Raw genomic sequence first — 21,763 nt, 5'->3', positions numbered from 1 at the left:
TATATGTATGTATATATATATGTATGTATATATGTATATATATATATATATATATATATATATATATATATATATATATATATATATATATATATATATATATATATATATATATATATATATATATATATATGAATATGTATGTATACAAGTAAATCACTGTAGGTGCACATGATCTAGGTATATGCTGATAACCACCAGGAAAGACGAAAACACGAAGTTCCCAAGCGCTTTCGTGTAATTCACATCTTCAGGGTTGAGTACAGACTAAAGAGAAATACAAAACTAGGTGTATATATACAGAGGAGGGTGAGACCAGGTACACAATGGTCAGGTATTAGGTAATGACCCTACTAATCTTTAAATAGCACACAACGGTTGGTAGTCGGGTCAGAGGGTAAGGTGACCCAACCTTCTCACCTGGTTACAAATCTTCTTAATTACAAAATTGTCCAGTTTGTACATGCCATTACTCAAATTCATGTTGAATGCTTAGGTATGTTTAATGAGACTAGATTCTATGATGTTCCTACTATCAATTGTCACTGTTTAGCGGGGTATCAAAGGATCTCTTGAGGGAATCTAGCCGTCTGGGTTCCCAGCTGACGACGGGACGATCGGTGGGGTCATCAGCTCTCCTCTACCTCGGCTCACAATACCACATGTTTCAAGCAGCTTAGTGAAACCCTCTTGCTAACGGGAAGCTAAAGCTTCTCTCAACTGTACAAGGTCTGATTGGCTCACTCCCTTCCGCTTTATGGATGTACCGGGGGGGGGGCGGGAGGGGTAAAGTGAAGCTAGCTGAGTGATACAGGGTCGCACACTGGGGCCAAGAGTCAGTGGAGTTTAGAGATACACTTTCCAAGGTCGAGAAAGGCTGATTTGGGCCTTCAACTACGGGTGCCTGTTGGTTGTGCCTTAAACGACTACGGAGTGCAGGTGGAATCTGTGTGTGTGTTAGGTTAGGGAGCATGGTTCACGGGTATTGGACTCAGTAACGTCTTTATAATAGTGACAATATATTTGTGTGTAGTTAATACTATTTTTTCAGTTACTAATGTATGCTGTGTGCATTTAAAATTTCTTTATAGTTTCAATCTCTGATATAACCTTTGTTGCCCAGAGTAGTGTTTAAGTTAGGTTAGGAGGTGTGCATCTGTTGGTGTAACATAATTATATTGAGTGCCCTTAAGGCCTATTCATTGTAGAGTATTTAATTTCTTATTTTTTAATACCATTTCCTCAGTGACTGATATTATTTTGTTGAAAACACTTAAGGCCTGCATCTGTTGGTGTAACATAATTATATTGAGTGCCCTTTAGGCCTATTCATGGTGGAATTAATAATTTCTTATTTTTATACCACTTCCACAGTGGTGGATATTATTCTGTGAAAACCCTTAAGGCCTGTTTCATGTGTGCAAGCAACATTTCTTAATACTTCAAATTTATTGTTGCCTGAGTTTCTAATAATGTCAATATCATGTATAACTTTTATTCCCCAGAGTAGTGTTTTAAGTTCAAGTTAAGAGGTACGCATATTGGTGTACCATTATTTGATTGTGTTTGTAGTGTTGGAGGGAATATAAGTGTCTAAATTTTACAGTGTGTCTCATTCATCCCAGTCACAGACGCTATCCTTCCACGGGTCACGGACAAGTCATTTTGTTTAGTAGATTTAAGTGTTCTTGTGCTGGTTCGGGATTTTTCTCACTAAGGGGCGCTTCCACTGCCATTACCATCTAATAATCTTTAATAAACCCCAAGTCAAGTGAGAAAATAAAGTCCAGTAAATTCCGACCGGTTACATATACTGTATATATATATAAATATATACATATATATGTATATATATATATATATATATATATATATATATATATATATATATATATATATATATATATATATATATATATATATATATATATATATATATGTGTGTGTATATATATATATATGTATATATATATGTATATATATATATGTATATGTATATATATATATATATGCAAGTAAATCACTGTAGGTGCGCGTGATCTAGGTATATGCTGATAACCACAAGGAAAGAAGAAAACACGAAGTTCCCAAGAGCTTAGATGATATTGATGTGATAACCGTGGTAACATACTGATATTTTCTTATTACCACCATGCTATTGTAGTATTCCAGAGGATACTAAATGTCACATAATACTTCCTTGAGATAAATTTACAGTATATATCAGGTGCCTACAAGAGAGCTCAGGTTCTTAACTGGCTCAGCCATGTTAATATTGTAATTATCATCCACTCTGTATCTGTGTTTTTTTGGCTAAATAAACGGATTCAATTAAATTAAATTGCATTCTGGCTTCACAATGAGGAAGGACTTACTGGCGTTTGGATGGCACCCTATATATGGACCTCGTGATGTCATCAGGTCCAACCACTTTTTGATGTCCTCCACTTTTCCTGCTCCTGTTAGGTCATCAGCGTATGCCACTTGCTTGACCTCATTTTTTTCATATTGTATTGTATGTTGGAGCACAGACAGGACTAGTGCGTACATTGCCATGGCGACAAGGTCCCCCTGCGTTGTTCCCGCACTTGACTGACTGACGGTATTTCCTCTTAGGACCTTGAAGCTTGTTGTAAAGGGGTCTGATGGGTTCCTAAAGGTGTTTTCAACATACATTGTGAAGCTTGGACACTTGATCTTGATGTTGTGCAGTGTAGCCTTGCGGTTGATTATGTTGAATGCATTGGAAGAGTCAACCAGGAGTACTGCCTCAGAATCACGCAGTTCAAATATGTGTCTCATGGCGTGAATGGCAGGTTCCCCGCCAGCCTGGTGGCCAACACATACTTGCAGGTTCTCTGCAGCTGCCCTGACATCGTCATTTACCATCTCCATTATGCATTGTCCAATGATCCGCCAAAGCACTTCCCACACCCTGAAAGGCCTACATCCTGGATTTTTATCCAGTGCGGCAGGCCGTCAGAACATGAAGGTGATGACAACACGAGGTTGCTAGCTTTCTTGCAAGGGAGGCGATGGCATTGCAGAGATCACTTGCATCGGAGCCAAACTTGTTAATACTGAGGGTGACTCTCCAACCGTCTGTATCCAGGCCTGAAGGGCCGGTACCTCCCTGAGTCTTCAGTGCATTATTCCACACCATTCATCCTGTAATTTCCTCGAACATGACAGCATTTGGAGGGATATAGGCTTCCTGGAACCTGATGCTTTCCTCTTCACTTGCAGGGGGGATGTTTTTCCTTTAGTTGTTGTAATGTCTAATTGTTTGTTGGCAGGACACCACCGGAAGATTTCTCTGAGAGAGCTTGCCGCCAAGGACACTTTTCCCACCCGCATCTTGTTAATAAGCTTTCTGGCAACATCCTCGGTGTTTTGCTGTCCTCCTATAAATTTTAGTCTCTCCTGCAGTGTTCTTTACTCACGTAGGAGATCATCAAGGGCCCCTTTCTGCCAAATTGTCAATCTTCTCTTCATTGCTGCCACATTTCTTTGCACTTAGACCTTGCGTGTGTTCTCTGAAAGAATAGATGGGGTATTATTTCCACTATGGCCTGAGTGAACTCGATTATGAGGCGAGTCATCTCCCGAATAATTTTTTTAGTGGCCGCACACTTGGGTGGTTCAAAGAGGTTAGCTGACGACCACCTGACAATTTCTGGGTAGGTTTCTTTAACCCATTTATCAGCATTTTCCATCAACATGCCATTCCACTGTGGTGGCTGTCTGTCATTCACCTTGTGGACATCAGCTACTATTGGAGCAGCATTTATTAGTACTACATTTTCAGACTAAGTTGACTCAGTGCTATCATTCCGGATATCATCCAGCGGTGGTGTCCAGGCGATATAGACTGTGTCCTCCCGTGACGGCTCCCTGGCCTGGGGAGACCGACAATTGTTCCCCTTTCTGCGCCCAACACATCAGCGGTTGTTTCTCGCACACTCACAGCTTGTGCAATTTTGGTTCCGGCTAGGACAAATGCAGCAAAAACAGTTGCCCGGCACAATGCTCCACACTTCGGGCAACAGGAATGTCTGCCACTGATATCTGCTTTGGTTTCATTCGGAGGAAACTATTTCTTACGAGAAAAGGGCAGAGAGGTGACAGGTTGGACTGCAGTGTCCGGGTAGTAGGGACATACGTAATAATAATAAATAATAATAATTAACGGTTTATTGAAAAAATTCTGCAGCCCGAAGGCTGAAAATATACATTGGACATAAATGACTTATTACATACATTGGTGGTTTAACAAAAGCCTTCATTAGAGAAAGGTAAAGGAACATACAGTGAACATACAGATTAATGTTGGTGTTGAACAGCAAACTCGTAGTGTAGTAACTCCCTCCCAGATGGTGATAGGAGGAACTCACGTGGTGTAGTAGTTCCCTCAGATGTTGTTATGAGGGACCTGGCGTGGTATAGTAATTCCCTCGCTGATGGTGTTATGAGGGACCACGTGGTGTAGTAATTTCCTCACAGATGGTGTTATGGGGGACCTCACGTGGTGTAGTAATTACCTCACAGATGGTGTTATGAGGGACCTCACGTGGTGTAGTAATTACCTCACAGATGGTGTTATGAGGGGCATCACGTGGTGTAGTAATTCCCTCACAGATGGTGTTATGAGGGGCCTGACGTGGTGTAGTAATTCCCTCACAGATGGTGTTATGAGGGACCTCACGTGGTGTAGTAATTCCCTTACAGATGGTGTGATGAGGGACTTGTGGTGTAGTAATTCCCTCACAGATGGTGTTATATGAGTGAGGTTTGGTCCCAGGCCTTCCTATCGTAGACGGATTAACACATCGGTGGTTGTTTTTTGGGTCTCGCGGGGGCCGTTATCACTGGGTACCTGGGACCTCACTGTGTGAAGGTTAACTTGGGTACGACTGTTACTATTGAGTTGTTCCCACTGACTTAAGCACTGTTCACCACTGTTCACCTCTGTTTAACACTGGTTCCGTTCCTTTCAAAATGAAATTGTAACTTCTGGCGAGAACTTGTTGATATTCCGGTGGGGAGGAGGGTTCAGGGGAGGGGGTTGTTATGGGCCAACTTAACAGTTGACCTGGCTGCTCCGAGAGGAGCGCCAGGTACGTCTTGACCCTTCGGTGGTCAAGGATGCAATGGGTATGGATGTGTAAGCCACCCCTGGGGGGATGAAGGCAACAGTCTATATCTATGGCGGGAATAATCACAATTTCTATGATCACACTGATGTAAGTATGTAATAAAGTCTTACTTTGTCGGGTGTGGAGGGTGGCTGGCACTTCCCGAGGTGTCTGTTTGCGTGTGGGCAGTGGCAGCAGGCATAGAATTGTTGACCATCTATCACTGGCCTTAGGGGCGGGAGTCTCGAAACCGTTCGATCTTAAGTAGGCCTACCACACAATGAGGCGACCGGCATTACCAACCGTCACACTTAAAACTCCCCTGGTGATCGCTGGTACACGCATGGAAATTTGCAATCAATGCCTTAAGGGATGAGGAGAATCTTCAGTGGCAATGTTTAGGGTGAAAGTCCGATACTTACCGACACACTGTGAAGTTCTGTTCCAGCCTACTGAGTATGTCCCCTCCAAAATCGCTATAAACCAGGGAGGGCAGGGCACACAATTACACCCACGCCACGCTACTACTACTACTACTACGTCTACTACTACGGCTGATGAGTATAAATATAATAGATTTGATTTGTTAGGAACAAATACGTACAAAAATATAAACCTTAGTGTAGAATCTGATACATATTTTAGTAGCTTATCGTAAACATTAAGTACACATAGTGATAGAGTGAAAAGTATTTAATGCTGTCTTTATTGTGAACAGATGTTAAAAATCATAGAACCTAAGTATAATAATAAAACTTTTATGTGAAAAAACTTTACATCCAGCAGGATTTAAATGCATGCATTTTAATACTAAGTGAAATTCTACTGCACATGCTGGATACTGGTTTAACGATTAAATACCCAGAGATTTGTGATAGAGAGATTTGAGGTTACGGTAATTTTCTGTGGCGCCTGCACACAGGTCGTTGCATTTCCAACACTATACTTGATCCACTTGTCCATCAGTCCTGCTTCGTGTATTGCCATAACCCTTCGTACAGTAATTGAAATGGATTAATATATATATATATATATATATATATATATATATATATATATATATATATATATATATATATATATATATATATATATATATATATATATATATATGTATATATAACTCAATGGAAAAGGGAATCACTGGAACACTAAGTGTTCCAGCGATTCCCTTTTCCTATAAGTTTTTATTAATATTTATCTTCTCAACCTTTCCCACTGTGGATCTGCAAGATATATCTCCATCCACACTCATTGGCATAATACACATACAATTACTAGAGTCAATAATAAGACTAAGACATTCCTCACCTTTTATTAATGACAGGAGTGAGAGGGCTGTACTTCTTGAGAATCATAACGAAGGGAAAAGACAGGACTTTTTCTCTCGACATGTAGTAGTCGCATCGACCTGAAGATATGTTGAAAAATTAAGTTTTAAGTGACCATCATTGTGGGTTTTCATGTGCTTATTCATCGAAGCTGTCCATCAATATGGATTGTGAATTTTTGGTGAATAGATACGCTGATGAAGCACATTTCCTTAAGGACTATATCCATATGGACGGTTGTTCTTTAAAAAGAATGGATGTAAAAAAGGAACACATGAATGTTTCACCAAATATCTAAGAACACTTTTAATCAAGAATAAAGATATTAACCTGTTCGTGAGACATCCTGAGCCATTGAGTTTCTAATGTTAATATCAACATCGACGAGGGTGTGGCCGCCGGCTCTCACTAATGTATCAGCCATCTTGGGAAACTCCCCCAACTGTCTGTATATGATACGCCCAACTTTCTTGAGGTCTGCCACCTCACGGTATATCCCAGACGCAGCGGACTTGAAATTTAGGGAAAAGCATCAGCATAGAATTTTAACGCGTAATATTATAAATTGTTTTCCTTGTACGGACATTTTAATGCAATAATTTACTTCATATTTAGAGCATATTATGATGCTTAAAATATATGTGGGAAACATAAGAATTATAATATCCTACACAATCTTTTGGTTTTAAAAGGGGTAAGACATTAATGTTAATAGACCTCATACATTATAATAAAAAGGCAATATCAAGCTTATTTATACATAATATGCTAAGAAGTAAATGTTAGGGATATTAATAATCAAATAGCATTTAATGGATCCTATTTAACGCTTTAAAACTGATCTATTAAACGTAAAGTAAATGTATAATTAAAATAAATTGTACACAAGATATAAATCCTTCTCCATATAATATGATTATTGTATTTGAAGGTTTTAATTACCAATTATAACAGACATCTCTTATTCATCTCCCTCAACAACTTTCCCAACAGTCTAGTACAGTATATTACACAGTACAACTGATTAAACGTAAGAAGACCATATAAATGATAGAAGTCAAACTGTCCCATTTTTGTGACTTTTATCGTAGAACAGGATTTCTTTTTAGTCTCGTCTTTGACTTTGTAGTACTTCGAGCGCTAGTGAATTCTTTTGAAGAACAAAAGACCAGCTATCATGATTAACAATAATAATAATATTATTATTAGTATCGTGATTCACTTCTGAGGTTATTGTGCATCGACATTGTTATTTTTTTGACAAATACGCCATACACCTCAGTTAATATCCTGTGCAGAAAAAACGGTGTATGAAACATAGGTATATTAAAAGTAGCCTAAGCTCTACGCTATCTGGTATTTAATTAACTAAATATACGAGTTCAATAAAACAGCCGAAAAAATGTTTACCATAGTTGTTAAGGGAACTAGATATGAACATGCCTGTATCTGATAGGACAGTAAAGAGTTTTCTTGCCATATCATGTTTACAGATGGGTCATCTAGCACGTCCCGGAGGCTCTGGTAAGGTTGAGGAATGTGTCTCACGGCCAGGAGGGCCATGAGGTTGCCGGCATAGCTTCGTGTTAACACCAGCGTCATCATCATCCACACCGCCAACACCACCCGATGCCACCACCAACAGTCACCAGACGCACAAATGTCTGACAAATATATATATATATATATATATATATATATATATATATATATATATATATATATATATATATATATATATATATATATATATATATATATATATATATATATATATATATATATATATATATATGCAAGTAAATCACTGTAGTTGCGCGTGATCCAGGTATATGCTGATAAGTTATCAGCATATACCTGGATAATTATGCATTTGCATATGTGCATATGCAAATGCATATTTAAGCCATTTTTGAGCTAAAGTGCATATTCATATTTTTTTGTTTTATAAGGCATATATTTGGAAAATTCCAAAATATTATAAAACATTCTTCAATCTCAAGAGGGAAAAAATTCACGAGCATAACAGCAACGCTGGGGCAGAAATTAGTGATATTTGAAATATAAAAGTCCATTTTATTGCACTAAAACAAAATCGAAAATACGCGATTTTGTTTTGGCGTCATAATATCCACAAGAAATATACTTAAGTGACGTTTATATAGCTCAACATTAGGCTGTGGTTAGCTAGGCCGTGATTGGCTGGTCAGTGGACATGAACATAAGAACGTAAGAATGGAGGAAACTGCAGCGGGCCTATTGGCCCATACTGGGCAGTCCCGTTTACACCCAACCCCTATTGCTCATATAAGCATCCAACCTATGTTTGAAGCTATTCAGCGTATTCGAGTTAATGATGATATTTGGTAACTGTTCCATTCATCCACCACTCTGTTTCCAAACCAGTGTTTACCTATTTCCCGCCTAAATCTAAATTTGTCTAATTTAAAACCATTGTTACGAGTTCGCTCCTGGTTGGATAGTTTGAGTACCTTTGTAATGTCCCCTTTGTTTAGCCCTGCCTTCCACTTGTACACCTCTATCAGGTCGCCCCTCGCTCTACGTCTCTGTACGTGATGGGTTCGTGTTCAGCCAGGCAGGGTCTAGATGCACGAGATCCATTAGTTCCCTCCTGACACTCTTTTGTTCTTCTATTTTCTTAAAAGGAAAATACTTTTTCAGTATTGTTTAATAAATTACTTTATGTCAGTATATTGTTTTTTTTTTGTATTTAATAAATTCTTTAAAAAATCTTACTTCGGCGACATCCTGTCTGGGAAAGTAAATTTACTGAGAAAATGTATAGAAAAGGAGTTATTAACTCAGTAGTTATTATTTATTAACATTTTAAAGTGCATATTTTCTCAGTTTTTACTGCATATTTGCATGCATATTTAGCCATTTTTAAATGCATAATTATCCTAAGCCTACAGATAACCACAAGGAAAGAAGAAAACACGAAGTTCCCAAGCACTTTCATGTAATTCCCCTCTTCAGGGGTGAGTACAGACTAAGGAGAAGTACAAAACAAGGTACATATATACAGAGGAGGGTGAGATCAGGTCCATAATGGTCAGGTATTAGGTAATGACCCTACTCATCTTTAAAAAGCACGGCAACTGTCGGTAGTCAGGTCAAAGGGTAAGGTGACCCAACCTTCTCACCTGGTTACAAATCTTCTTAATTACAAAATTGTCCAGTTTGTACATGCCATTACTCAAATTCATGTTGACTGCTTCGGTATGTTTAATGAGACTAGATTCTATAATGTTCCTACTGTCAATTGAATTACAAGGTAATGTTGAGGAGGCAATATCCCAGTCAATGCAATGCTTATTATCCCTGAGATGAACAAATAGAGCATTGGATTCCTGGCTTGTCCTGACACTATATTTATGTTGTTTAAGTCTAGTTACAAGATCTTTACCTGTCTGGCCTTAGTAAAACATATTACATTCCTTGCAAGGGACTTTATAAATGCAACCCATTGTGTTGGGGGAGTTCTTGATTAACATTTGTTTAACAGTGCATGAGTTTTAAAATGCCACATTGACGTTCCAGGTTTTTAGTTGTAAAGAACTGCATAGAACTGATCCCAAGCCCACCCATGACCATAAGAATCTCTTAGTATTACCATTTCACAAAAATTCTCTCAAATTCTCAGAAGCCTCTGATGCTGCACTCTGTGAAATGCTTTGCTAAAGTCTAAGTAAATAAAATCGTAATTTTCGTCATTATCTACTACCTCGAAGACTTTCCTAAAAAATATCAGCAGATTTGTTAGACAAGATTTTCCCTTTGTAAACCCATGTTGAGAGTCGTAGATTAATTTGCTTTTCTATAAATGCGATCGGATGTTATCTGCTATAATTGAGTCAAGAAATTTCCTCACTACTGACGTCAAACTGATCAGCCCGTAATTTGACGCTGATGCTCTGTGTCCCTTTTTGAGTATGGGTACTACATTTGCCTGTTTCCACAAGTCTGGCACAACTCCAGTGTCTAATGATTTTGTAAATAAGTTTACGAGGGGTCCGCTAATCTGTTCCCTACACTCTTTCAAGACTCGAGGGAAAATTTCATGCTGCCCTGGGAATTTTGTCTTCTTTAGTTTATTTATCTTCTTAAGAACATCCTCTTTTGTGATAGTGATATTCTTTAATTTCTCTTCTTCCGTTCTCTTAAATATCAGTTCCACCTCTGGAATTTCATAGCGAATTTCCTTTGTGAAAACTGATAAGAAGTGGCTGTTCAATGCTTTGCTTATTTCTTCACTGCCATTCTCAATTCTCCCCTCCCCGACTTTAAAGGCCCAACTTTGTCCTAGACCTTTGTTCTATATACCTGGAAAAATCCCTTGGGATTAGCCTTGGATTCTCTTGCTAATTTGATTTCATAGTCTCTCCTTGCTTTCCTTACATTTTTCTTAACATTCCTAGATAGTTCATTATACCTATTTCTTATACTGTATATTCATTTCTTTATTCCTATGTCATGTTTAAGTTTTCTGGTCATCCACCTTGGCTCATTCTTATTTGACCTAATTTTTCTGTATGATATAGTTTGTTCTTGTGCTTTATGTAGCAAACTAGTGAATACATTATAGTTATGATCAATTGTTGTGTCATCTATGACCTCACCCCTTCCAACTGGTGACTCATGTGACTGTTCCCAGGTGACCTCACCTAGGTACCTTCTTAACCCCGGATATAATCCGGCATTCGAAACTTTGGGACTCTGAACAGATTGTCATTGATTTTCGATTCCCAATTTAGGGTGAACCTGATTTCTCTATGATCACTGTTACCTAGTTCTTCCCCTGCTGTGATATCTCTGATAATATTTTCTTTATTTGTTAATACTAGGTCTAATATATTGTCACCTCTAGTAGGTTCTGTAATTAGTTGTTTCAAAAAATTGTCCTGTACTGCGTCTAGGAAGTCTTCAGATTCATAGTCACCTACAATGTTGTCCCAGTCAATATTTCTGAAGTTGAAATCCCCCATAATGCACAGGTTGTTATATTTTGCTGCCCTACTCATTTCCTGCCGTATAGGCTGAGCTGCTTCTTTCCCAAGACTTGGGGGCCTGTAAATCACTCCCATAATTAGTTTTTTTCTTCCTTCCGTGATTTCTACCCATACAGACTCGGTTCCTATTTCACCCTTTATTGAATTATTAATACAACATTTTAATGTATCCTTGACGAAGAGTGCGACCCCTCCCCCCTTCCTACCTTCCCTGTCCTTGTGAAAAAGGTTGTACCCTTCTATGTGGTACTCTGATAAAAAAAATTTGCTCGCCAGATTCATCCAAGTTTCGGTGATTGCTATGACGTCTACATTCTCGGTACATACAACCGCTCTCAGCAAGTCTATTTTATTTCTAACGCTCCTACTGTTTGTATCGTATACATTTACACCTACCCTTTCCTGGTTCTGTTTTACCCCTTGTCCTGAGTAACCAATTTTACTACCCAGGACCAGCTTGTTTTTTGACTTCCACTTACCCCGACCTCTCTCTACTGGCAAAACCCCCCTTTGGAGTAACAATTTCACGCTCCAGGGATGCAGACAACGTCTTTCCCCCCGCACGAGACAAGTGTACTCAGTCACGACTGTACAGGTAGTCGTTGCCATAGAATAGTTGCCAGTTATCAATGAATGCCCAACCATTGTTTGCACAATGTTTTTCCAGTCGGCAATTTATAGCAATTGCCCTGGACAGCCATTCACGGCCAACCCATCTTTTAGGCAAGACACCACATACTATCGGGATCCCTCCCCTATCTCTAATCTTCCCTAGAGCCTTCCTATACCTCTTGAAAAGTTCCTCACTTCTAACCTTTCCTATGTAGTTTCCTCCCACACTAAGACACACTACTGGATTGGTACCCTCCCCTGACAAAACCCTATCTATCCTCTCAGCTACATGTCCTATCCTAGCCCCAGGAAAACACACCCTAGTCCTACGTTTCCTATCTCTTGCAAAAAAAGTCCTATCTAAGAACCTCACCTGGCTGCCCCCAACTACCACGACCTTACATGTGGGCAGGGTTTGTACAACTGCCCTTTCCTCTCCTTGCTCCATACCGTCCTGCCCCTTCTCTTCCTCGCCAGCTTCCTCCAGCACCTGGTAGGGGTTACTACACTCCACACCCTGGTCAGCTTTCCTGAATCTGACCCTCGTCCCCTTGGAGACAACCACTCTCCACTCTTGCTCCTCCTTCGCAGGTGTCCTGCTAGGCAGGACACCTACCTGAAGGAGTTCAGTCCTGAGGGCTTTATTTTCCCCCTTTAGAGTCTCAAGCTCCTCAACTGCCCCAGCTGCCTTAACAGAGTGGCCAGTAGGTCGTCTTTCCTCACACCACGCTCCTCTTCCCCCAAGACACAACGATCCAAGGCGGCCATTTATATATATATATATATATATATATATATATATATATATATATATATATATATATATATATATATATATATATATATATATATATATATATATAAGCATTCCCTAGTCACACCCAGTAGGTCGAGGGTTCGATTCCTTGCTGGTGAGGTCGTTGATTATATGTTCAAAGTCCGCGTGTTATATGGACTATAAATGAAGTATATATATGTACCTTCGTTTCATACCAGCTGGATTCGGTAAAATGCTACTGACACCACATAAGAGGCACGGGCAGTTTCCCAATGAGGTTCACGGCGCCATCAGCTCGATGAACAGGCTTTGTGTGAAATATAACAGAGTCTAGAACTGCTTTTAGTGTCCTTGTGGCCTAGCCGGTAAGCGTTCCCTAGTCACACCCAGTAGGTCGAGGGTTCGATTCCTTGCTGGTGAGGTCGTTGATTATATATATATATATATATATATATATATATTTCATGTAGATCCACAATGAAAACGTGGATAAGATAAGTCTTGATAAAATCCCACGGGAAAAGGGAAACAACGGAGCACCTTAGCTTTCGTCTTTATTCAAGACATCTTCAGAGGCAACTGAAGATGTCTTGAATAAAGACGAAAGCTAAGGTGCTTCGTTGCTTCCCTTTTCCCTTGTGATTTTATCAATATATATATATATATATATATATATATATATATATATATATATATATATATATATATATATATATATATATATATATATATATATATATATATATATATATATATATATTGTTACCGCCACAGTAAGATAAGCTAGAAGAGAGAGAAAGAGAGGGATAACCATAATAAGATAAACTAGGCGAGAGAGAGAGAGAGAGGGGATGAGATGAGATAAGAGATATAGTGTTGACAACGAATTTGCTGACCAATCTGCTGAGGTGTTTCAATACGAAAACATATGGCCCTCGCCTCCGGGCTGAGATTGCCCTCGAGGATAGTCTACTGATTTCTACAGGACAGACAACACGTTGGTTCAGACCACTACACCCTAAAACGTGAGTGATCGTGAAGTATTAAAATCTGCTAAGAAGCTCTAAATAACTTTAATAAGTATATTTGTGTACTGCAATTTGATCATATTATACCAATTGTCTCCTGTATCAATAGTTATAACATGCGAGTTATATTTAAGATGTTAACAGGCTATGTACTGTATATTGATTGTATTATTCATATGATGTGTCCTGAGATAACAGCATTTGTTATATGTGAAATGTTCTTTAACAGGTTTTGACCGAATTATATGGTACGCGTCAACGTTGAGGGTTTATTTCTCCCGCAACAAACCAATAACGCTCCTATGAGCGTTAACAGTCAAAACGTATACGGGAGGACTGTGGAAGGACCAACGCCGGAGTTCAGCGTGGGAGAGCATAGGCTCGTCGATCGCCCACCCACCCACAGTGGGTGGATCACGTGCGTCGTCAGCAGCGAGACAGTGATAGCGAGTGCTCTGTGTTTGAGTGAAGTGTCTTAAATATCTGGACAGTGTCGTAAAGCTTCGGTCTACGCGTACTGGGCTGTGAGCGTTCATTTCCGAACAGGGAGGCCGTGCACCTAGTGAGCTAAGGTTTCAGAACACCCGGACAGTGTCGTAATGTTTGGTCTGGGCGGACGGGTAGTTAGCGTTCGCTCGGACACGCACGCAAGTGATTATAACTAACAGCTGATCTTCCTATACTAGTGACACCATAGTATATCAAACAATGATGATAAGGAACCATGAAGAAATACATAAATGAAAGGGATTTGTGGGTTAAGTGTGTTCAACATTCAGGTTATATGTACATGTATGTATATATGTATATATAAGTATGTGTGTGTGTAATTAAGAAATAACAACGAAGGTTGTGACAAGCCGTAACGTTGTACAAGTAAGGGCACCGCAGTAGTGTTTGTGACATCAGTTGTGTAACGAGTCCCTACATTGATTGTGGATCTCTGTGGTTGTGTTAGTGTGACATCGTAGCTGGTGTGTGACATCGCTGTAGTCGTGTTTGTGACATCACTCGTGCGTATTGCACATCACGTGTTTGAGGGACATCGCTCGTGTGTGACATCACTGTGGCCATGTTAGTGTGACATCGTCGCTCGTGCGTGACATCACTGTGGTCGTGTTTGTGTGACATCACTCGTGCGCATTGCTCGTCACGTGTGATATCTGCGATCGTGGGCACCTGATACTAAGCGTTACTGCATACACTTATTGAGCAAGACAGATTACGCTTGCTGTTCGGGCAGTCATGGACGGGAAAGAGAATAAGTCAGAAGTGGGGAGCGTGTCCGGTGTAGAACAAGGAGACACTGTGGACATAGAGACCGATGTCTCACCCACCTCGCCAAGGCAGCGTGAGATAAACCCGTCTACCTTAAACCTGTCTCCCGAGAAGAGAAAGGAACCACCTGTCAAAGGAATCGAAGGACAATTATGTGAGCAATACCAACAAATGCAGCAAATGTTCGCTCACATGACAGCGATGATGCAAAACGTCACCGAAGGTATGAATCAACTACAAGGCAAGGGCAGCACAGAAGATCGCGGAAAGGTGTTATCACCACCAGAGACTAAACTTTCCTCTGTAATTGAAACTAACGAAGAAACGTTATATACTCCAAGAGGACTCCCGGCGCTCACCTTAACCGCAGAGCCGGGAACATCTCACCAGGGGGAGCGCGGAAGTACTTCCGAACATCAAGCTAGTTCGCCGAAACCACTACCTTTGATGAAAGACAAAAGGGACGACCCACCGAGGTCCGAGGTTTGGGTGAGAGAACTGCTAGAGAATATGAGGTTCTCCCAAAGGCCAACGCCGAAGTTCAGCGGAGGAACTTGTAGTGAATACTGGGAGTTCAAGCGAGTCTTTCAGCGACACGTTGGGATGGCGCAGATACCTGATACCTTGAAATTAGAGACACTTCTCGCTGCCTACGCTGGGCCCGCTAAGGACGCTTTGCGGGGATATCTGCAAATTCAAGATCCCAAAGCCGGGTACAAGGAAGCTTTGGACATATTAGAGAAACGTCACGGCAATAAGCACACTTACGTTTGCCAGCTAATAAAGAAGGCCCTGCGAGGTCCAACTGTGAGACTAAGTGACGCAAAGGGCCTCCAACAGTTCTCAGACGAACTGGGGAATCGCGTGAGGAACTTGAAGGTCTTGGGAGAACTATGTCAGATTGACACATATGAATCAATAAGCACGTTAGCTGAGAGGTTCAAGGGAAAGATGAGGGACGACTACGTGGATAAGGCGCATAAATACAAAAGGAAGTGGGGAAAGCTTCCTAGGATCGAGTGGATGTTGGAATTCACAAAGGATATGGTCGACAAGGCGGAGGAGGTCACAAAGGGACGAGGACAGGAAGAACCAAGCAGAATTTATGCAGACTCACGTCAATCCTCGTCGAGGAAGAGACTTGTGGGTCTGGTGACATTAGGAATAAAGACAACCAGAGAAATGGACGATGAACGCTGCTCGCTATGCCGTGGAGATCACCTTCTTCAGATGTGTCGGACATTCCTCAGCATGTCCACAGGAAAGCGAACTTCCCTTGTAAGGGAACAACGTCGCTGCTATGCCTGCCTGGGTCATAATCACCGGATAACAGAGTGCAGCCAGAAGATGGTATGTGGTATAGATGGCTGCTCTGGAGTACACTCGAGGCTCCTGCACTTCACGGGAGCTCTGACGAGCAATGACAAGGTGCAACGGGGCGAAGTTGAGAAGGGATAACACCAGACTAGCCTCCAAAGGGTGAAGAGAGCTACCACAGGGGGCGCCTACCAAATAGACATAGCACCTGACCACAAGCGACCTAGAATGAGTCAACGTAAGGCTATTATGCCACCACCGGAATCGGCATTTAGTAGAGCTAAATCATGGAAGGTCGAAGCCGGTACAAGCACCATGGGGAAAAGAAATCCGCATAAATGGGTCAGGGAAACCATAACCAACAATGGAATTGATGATCGGCGTGAAGAACCCAACAATTGCGAGTTGTGACTACAAAGTTCCAGCAGAGTCGCACTTCCAATAGTGAAAGTCAGGGTGGAAGAAAAGAACCTAGAGGCGAAAGAAGCAGTAGTCACCGGAGCTCTCTTGGATTCAGGCAGCACCCGATCATATTGTACGCGTAGTCTAGCTTACCGGCTGCAGGCAGAGGGAAGGCCAGTTTCCCTCTCCATTGGCACAATCATGAAAGAAAGTAATAGTGTAAACACCGAAGAAATCAGTGTGAGAGTGGCTAGCGTAGGAGTCAGAAAGAGCCGATCCATCATTATCCCCAAGGTCATCATTGTTGAGAATCTACCGTCTTCCCTGAAATCGTTGGTCGCAGACACCCAAGATGTCATCATGTGGGAACACCTACGAGGTACTGCGCTACGCCAAGCACTGAAAAGAGTGGATCTCCTGATAGGTCTAGACGTACCACAAGCACTAGCACCATTAGAAGTAAGAACCGGGAAAGACGGAGAGCCGTTTGCAATACGCACCTTGCTAGGTTGGACTATAAATGGACTGCTTGGAGTGGCGAGCCGTGATTATGCCGTGATCAACCACTTTGTCAGACAAATCTGGAAAAACATGTCAGGCGCTTCTGGGAATGCGACTCAGCCTACAGTAATGATGATCCCGTCTCTGTCGAAGACAAGAGAGTCCTGACGCAGTGGTCAACGTCAATTACTCAAGTGGATGGACACTACCAACTTCCCATCCCGTTTCGCCATGAAGAACCGGGACTCCCAGACAATAAGAAACTTGCCGAGCAGCGATTGGCAGGATTGAGAAAACGCCTCCTGAAGAACCCAGAGCTCTCTCAGAAGTATAAAGAAGAGATGAGACGTCTAATCGACGAGGGACCCGCTGAGCGAGTCCCACGTCAAGAACTCAGTGTTGCACCCGGGAAGACCTGGTATCTCCCACACCACTCTGTGTTGAATCCCAACAAGCCAGAAAAGGTGAGAATAGTGTTTGATTGTGCAGCCGAATATGAGTCGATGTCGTTGAACAGCCAGGTGATGCAAGGGCCAGACCTTAACAACAAATTGATGGGAGTCCTCATCAGATTCAGACAAGGAAAGGTGGCACTCATGGCTGATATCGAGGCAATGTTCCACCAAGTGCGAGTAGTACCCGAACATCGAAATGTCTTACGATTCTTATGGTGGACGGACGACCAGCTGTCAGGGGCCCCACCACTTACCGAATGACAGTACATCTCTTTGGAGGAGTGTGGAGTCCTTCATGCGCCGGGTATGCGCTACAACGAACATTCCAAGACTACGGGGAAAGTCTTCATGACGACATCAAGAAAGCGAATCGTAACTTCTACGTCGACGTTTGCTTCTCTCAGTAGATTCGCCGGGAAAGGCAACGATAATTACCCATCGGCTGAGACAGCTGATGAAAAGGGGCGGATTCAGACTTACGAAGTGGGTCTGTAATCACAAGGAGGTCCTCAAGGCAATTCCACAGACAGAAAGCTGTGGGAGTAAAGGAAGTAATTTTGAAAGATGACAGGCTCCCCACTGAACGAGCGTTGGGAATCTTGTGGGACCTGGAAAAGGACGAACTAGCGGTCCGGGTCCAGATCCCTAAGAAACCGGAGACGAAAAGAGGCCTTCTGAGTTTGGTCAGCTCCATATATGACCCACTGGGACTCATCGCTCCGAGTGTCATAAGAGTCAAAATCATATTCCAAGATGAGTGTAGACGAGGTGTTGGATGGGATGAACAAATCACTGAACAAAACAGGGTTGCATGGCAAAGATGGCTGGATGAACTACCTCACCTATCACGAGTTCACGTTCCACAGTGCTACCGACCAGAGGATATGAATCCAGTGACTACCGTGCAACTACATCACTTCTGCGACGCCTCCCAACGAGCATATGGAGCTGTATCGTATCTGAGAACCACGTGTGAAGATGGAACTCACCATATCTCCTTCGTGTGTGGCAAAGCCAAGCTAGCCCCTCTGAAACAGCAGACCATACCTCGACTTGAGCTCTGTGCGGCAGTACTGGCTGCTAAGGCAGACAAACAACTACGGCAAGAGCTTGAATTACATATAGACAGATCAGTGTTCTGGACAGACAGTACGGCAGTCCTTCAATACATACGAAACACCGAAAGACGCTTCCAGTCCTTCGTGGCCAATCGAGTGGCAACGATACACGAGGACTCCGATGTAGAACAATGGCGCCACGTGATGTCGGCACTGAACCCGGCCGACGACGCTAGTCGTGGATTACATGGAGCAGAGCTCAACGAGGAGGGCAGGTGGATTCGGGGACCTGCTATCCTCTTTTTGGAAGAAGACAGTTGGCTAAAGAGTCCATTGAGGATTCCAGACCTCACAGACGGAGACCCAGAGGTGAAGAAGGAAACCACGGTGCTGACGGCGAACGTTGACCAGGGGGAGGGTATCCTCGATAAGCTATGGGCCAGGTACTCATCGTGGCATCGACTTCTGAAGAGCGTAGCGTGGATTAGAAGGTTTATAGAATGGTGGCTTGGGAAGCGAAAGAACAAACATCACCGAAAAAATCGGCTCCAGGTCAGCGAATTGGAAGAGGCGAAATTAGCTGTCTTAAGATTTATGCAAAGGAAAGGATTCCCCCGAGAACTAGGAATGTTACTACAGGGACAACCCGTGAGAGGTAGCGATATAAGGCGGCTGGAACCTCATCTAGACACAGACGGTCTGATCAGAGTAGGTGGCCGACTGAAGCACGCCGCTCTCCACCCAGACCAGGAGAATCCCATACTATTACCAAGGGACAACAGGATCACGGGGCTCATCGTGAGAGATGTACACTCAACTAGAGCTGGACACTCAGGACGAGAACACACTCTTGCCATAATACGTGAGACGTACTGGATACCTAAGTGCCGAAAATTACTCGACCGCACAATACGGACGTGTGTGACTTGTCGAAGAAGCAACTGGAGGCCTACCCATCAACGCCAAGCCGACCTGCCAGAAGATCGAGTGTGCCCAGGAGGCCGGCCGTTCACCTACACTGGAATTGATTGCTTCGGCCCTTTTTTTGGTTAAACAAGGACGAGCCCGGGCGAAGAGATGGGGATGCTTATTCACCTGCCTGACCACCAGAGCCATACACCTAGAAGTCCTCACCTCACTAGACACCAACTTGTTCCTCAATGCCCTAACAAGATTCACCTGCCGCAGGGGACCTCCCAAGCATGTTCGGTCTGACAGGGGAACCAACATGATTGGAGTTAACCGAGAATTACGAGAGGCGGTGAGCGGCTGGAACAACAGTGACAAGGTCGGGAATGCCCTTCTACAGAAACCGATAGAATGGCAGTTCAACCCCCCGACAGCCTCTCACATGGGAGGAGTGTGGGAGCGACAAATCCGCACTGTAAGGAAGGTCCTCCAGGGAGTGGTGGGCACCCAGACACTAGACGATGAACGCCTCAGCACTGTGTTCTGTGCTGTAGAAGAGATCATCAACGGAAGGCCCATCACCCCAGTGTCTGACGACCCAAAGGATCTAGAAGCACTAACGCCGCTTCACATACTACGGATGAACCCGGAGACACTGTCCACCGGAGGCGATCGGTCCATGACAGAAGGGTACCGACGAAGATGGAAGCATGCCCAATTCATTGCAGACCAATTTTGGAAAAGGTGGGTAAAAGAATATCTCCCAACATTACGTCAGCGACAAAGGTTCTTCAAAACTCGCCGTAATCTCCACGCTGGGGATATCGTGATCATCTCTGGACAACCCCTTCCCAGGAGTCAGTGGATGCTAGGGAGAGTACTGGAAGCTCTACCGAGCAAAGATGGCCTGGTGGGAAGTGTTAAAGTGAAGACAAAGGACTCAGTGTTAATACGCCCAGTGACGAAACTCTGCCTGTTGGAAGGGGTGGGAGAGTGAATCTAATAATATGCCGTGATTTCGTGCGAAGCCCGACAGGGGGAGTGTTACCGCCACAGTAAGATAAGCTAGAAGAGAGAGAAAGAGAGGGATAACCATAATAAGATAAACTAGGCGAGAGAGAGAGAGAGAGGGGATGAGATAAGGGATATAGTGTTGACAACGAATTTGCTGACCAATCTGCTGAGGTGTTTCAATACGAAAACATATGGCCCTCGCCTCCGGGCTGAGATTGCCCTCGAGGGTAGTCTATTGATTTCTACAGGACAGACAACACGTTGGTTCAGACCACTAGACCCTAAAACGTGAGTGATCGTGAAGTATTAGAATCTGCTAAGAAACTCTAAATAACTTTAATAAGTATATTTGTGTACTGCAATTTGATCATATTATACCAATTGTCTCCTGTATCAATAGTTATAACATGCGAGTTATATTTAAGATGTTAACAGGCTATGTACTGTATATTGATTGTATTATTCATATGATGTGTCCTGAGATAACAGCATTTGTTATATGAGAAATGTTCTTTAACAGGTTTTGATCGAATTATATGGTACGCGTCAACGTTGAGGGTTTATTTCTCCAGCAACAAACCAATAACGCTCCTATGAGCGTTAACAGAGATACCAACCTTACCAATACATGGCGTCAGTCTCGCAAATGTTCGTTGCAGGAGCCATCGCACCCAGGGGTGCAGAATAATTTTATGTTGACTGTACACACACAATGGTTACTGAGGTGATACTGCCAGGGCATATGTCCTGTGTGGGACCTGGTGGATGTAGAACCCAGGGGCTTCCCTTTATACAGTACAGTATATTGTTTCAGGGAATTTGGTCCATGACTGAACTTGTTAGTGATGTTGGGTCTCAGCAGCTCCTCAGGGCAGTACTTGTATTTCTGGGGTGTGAAACAGTTAGGATCAGCTC

At 42.4% G+C, this 21,763-nt stretch overlaps 1 long non-coding RNA gene across 1 annotated transcript; it reads right to left on the bottom strand.

Moving 5' to 3' along the window:
* Positions 1 to 5,990: 5,990 nt before the first annotated feature.
* Positions 5,991 to 6,973, bottom strand: LOC121863132. Its single transcript, XR_006088343.1, has 3 exons — positions 6,797 to 6,973; positions 6,447 to 6,546; positions 5,991 to 6,126 (listed from the first exon to the last, which is right to left on the bottom strand). It is a non-coding gene; the product is annotated as an uncharacterized LOC121863132 (long non-coding RNA).
* Positions 6,974 to 21,763: the final 14,790 nt, after the last annotated feature.

This window comes from Homarus americanus, unplaced genomic scaffold (assembly GCF_018991925.1).
Source record: "Homarus americanus isolate GMGI-L3 unplaced genomic scaffold, GMGI_Hamer_2.0 scaffold58867, whole genome shotgun sequence".
In the NCBI taxonomy this organism is placed as follows: Eukaryota; Metazoa; Arthropoda; class Malacostraca; order Decapoda; family Nephropidae; genus Homarus; species Homarus americanus.
This window is presented reverse-complemented; position numbering and strand designations above follow the sequence as displayed.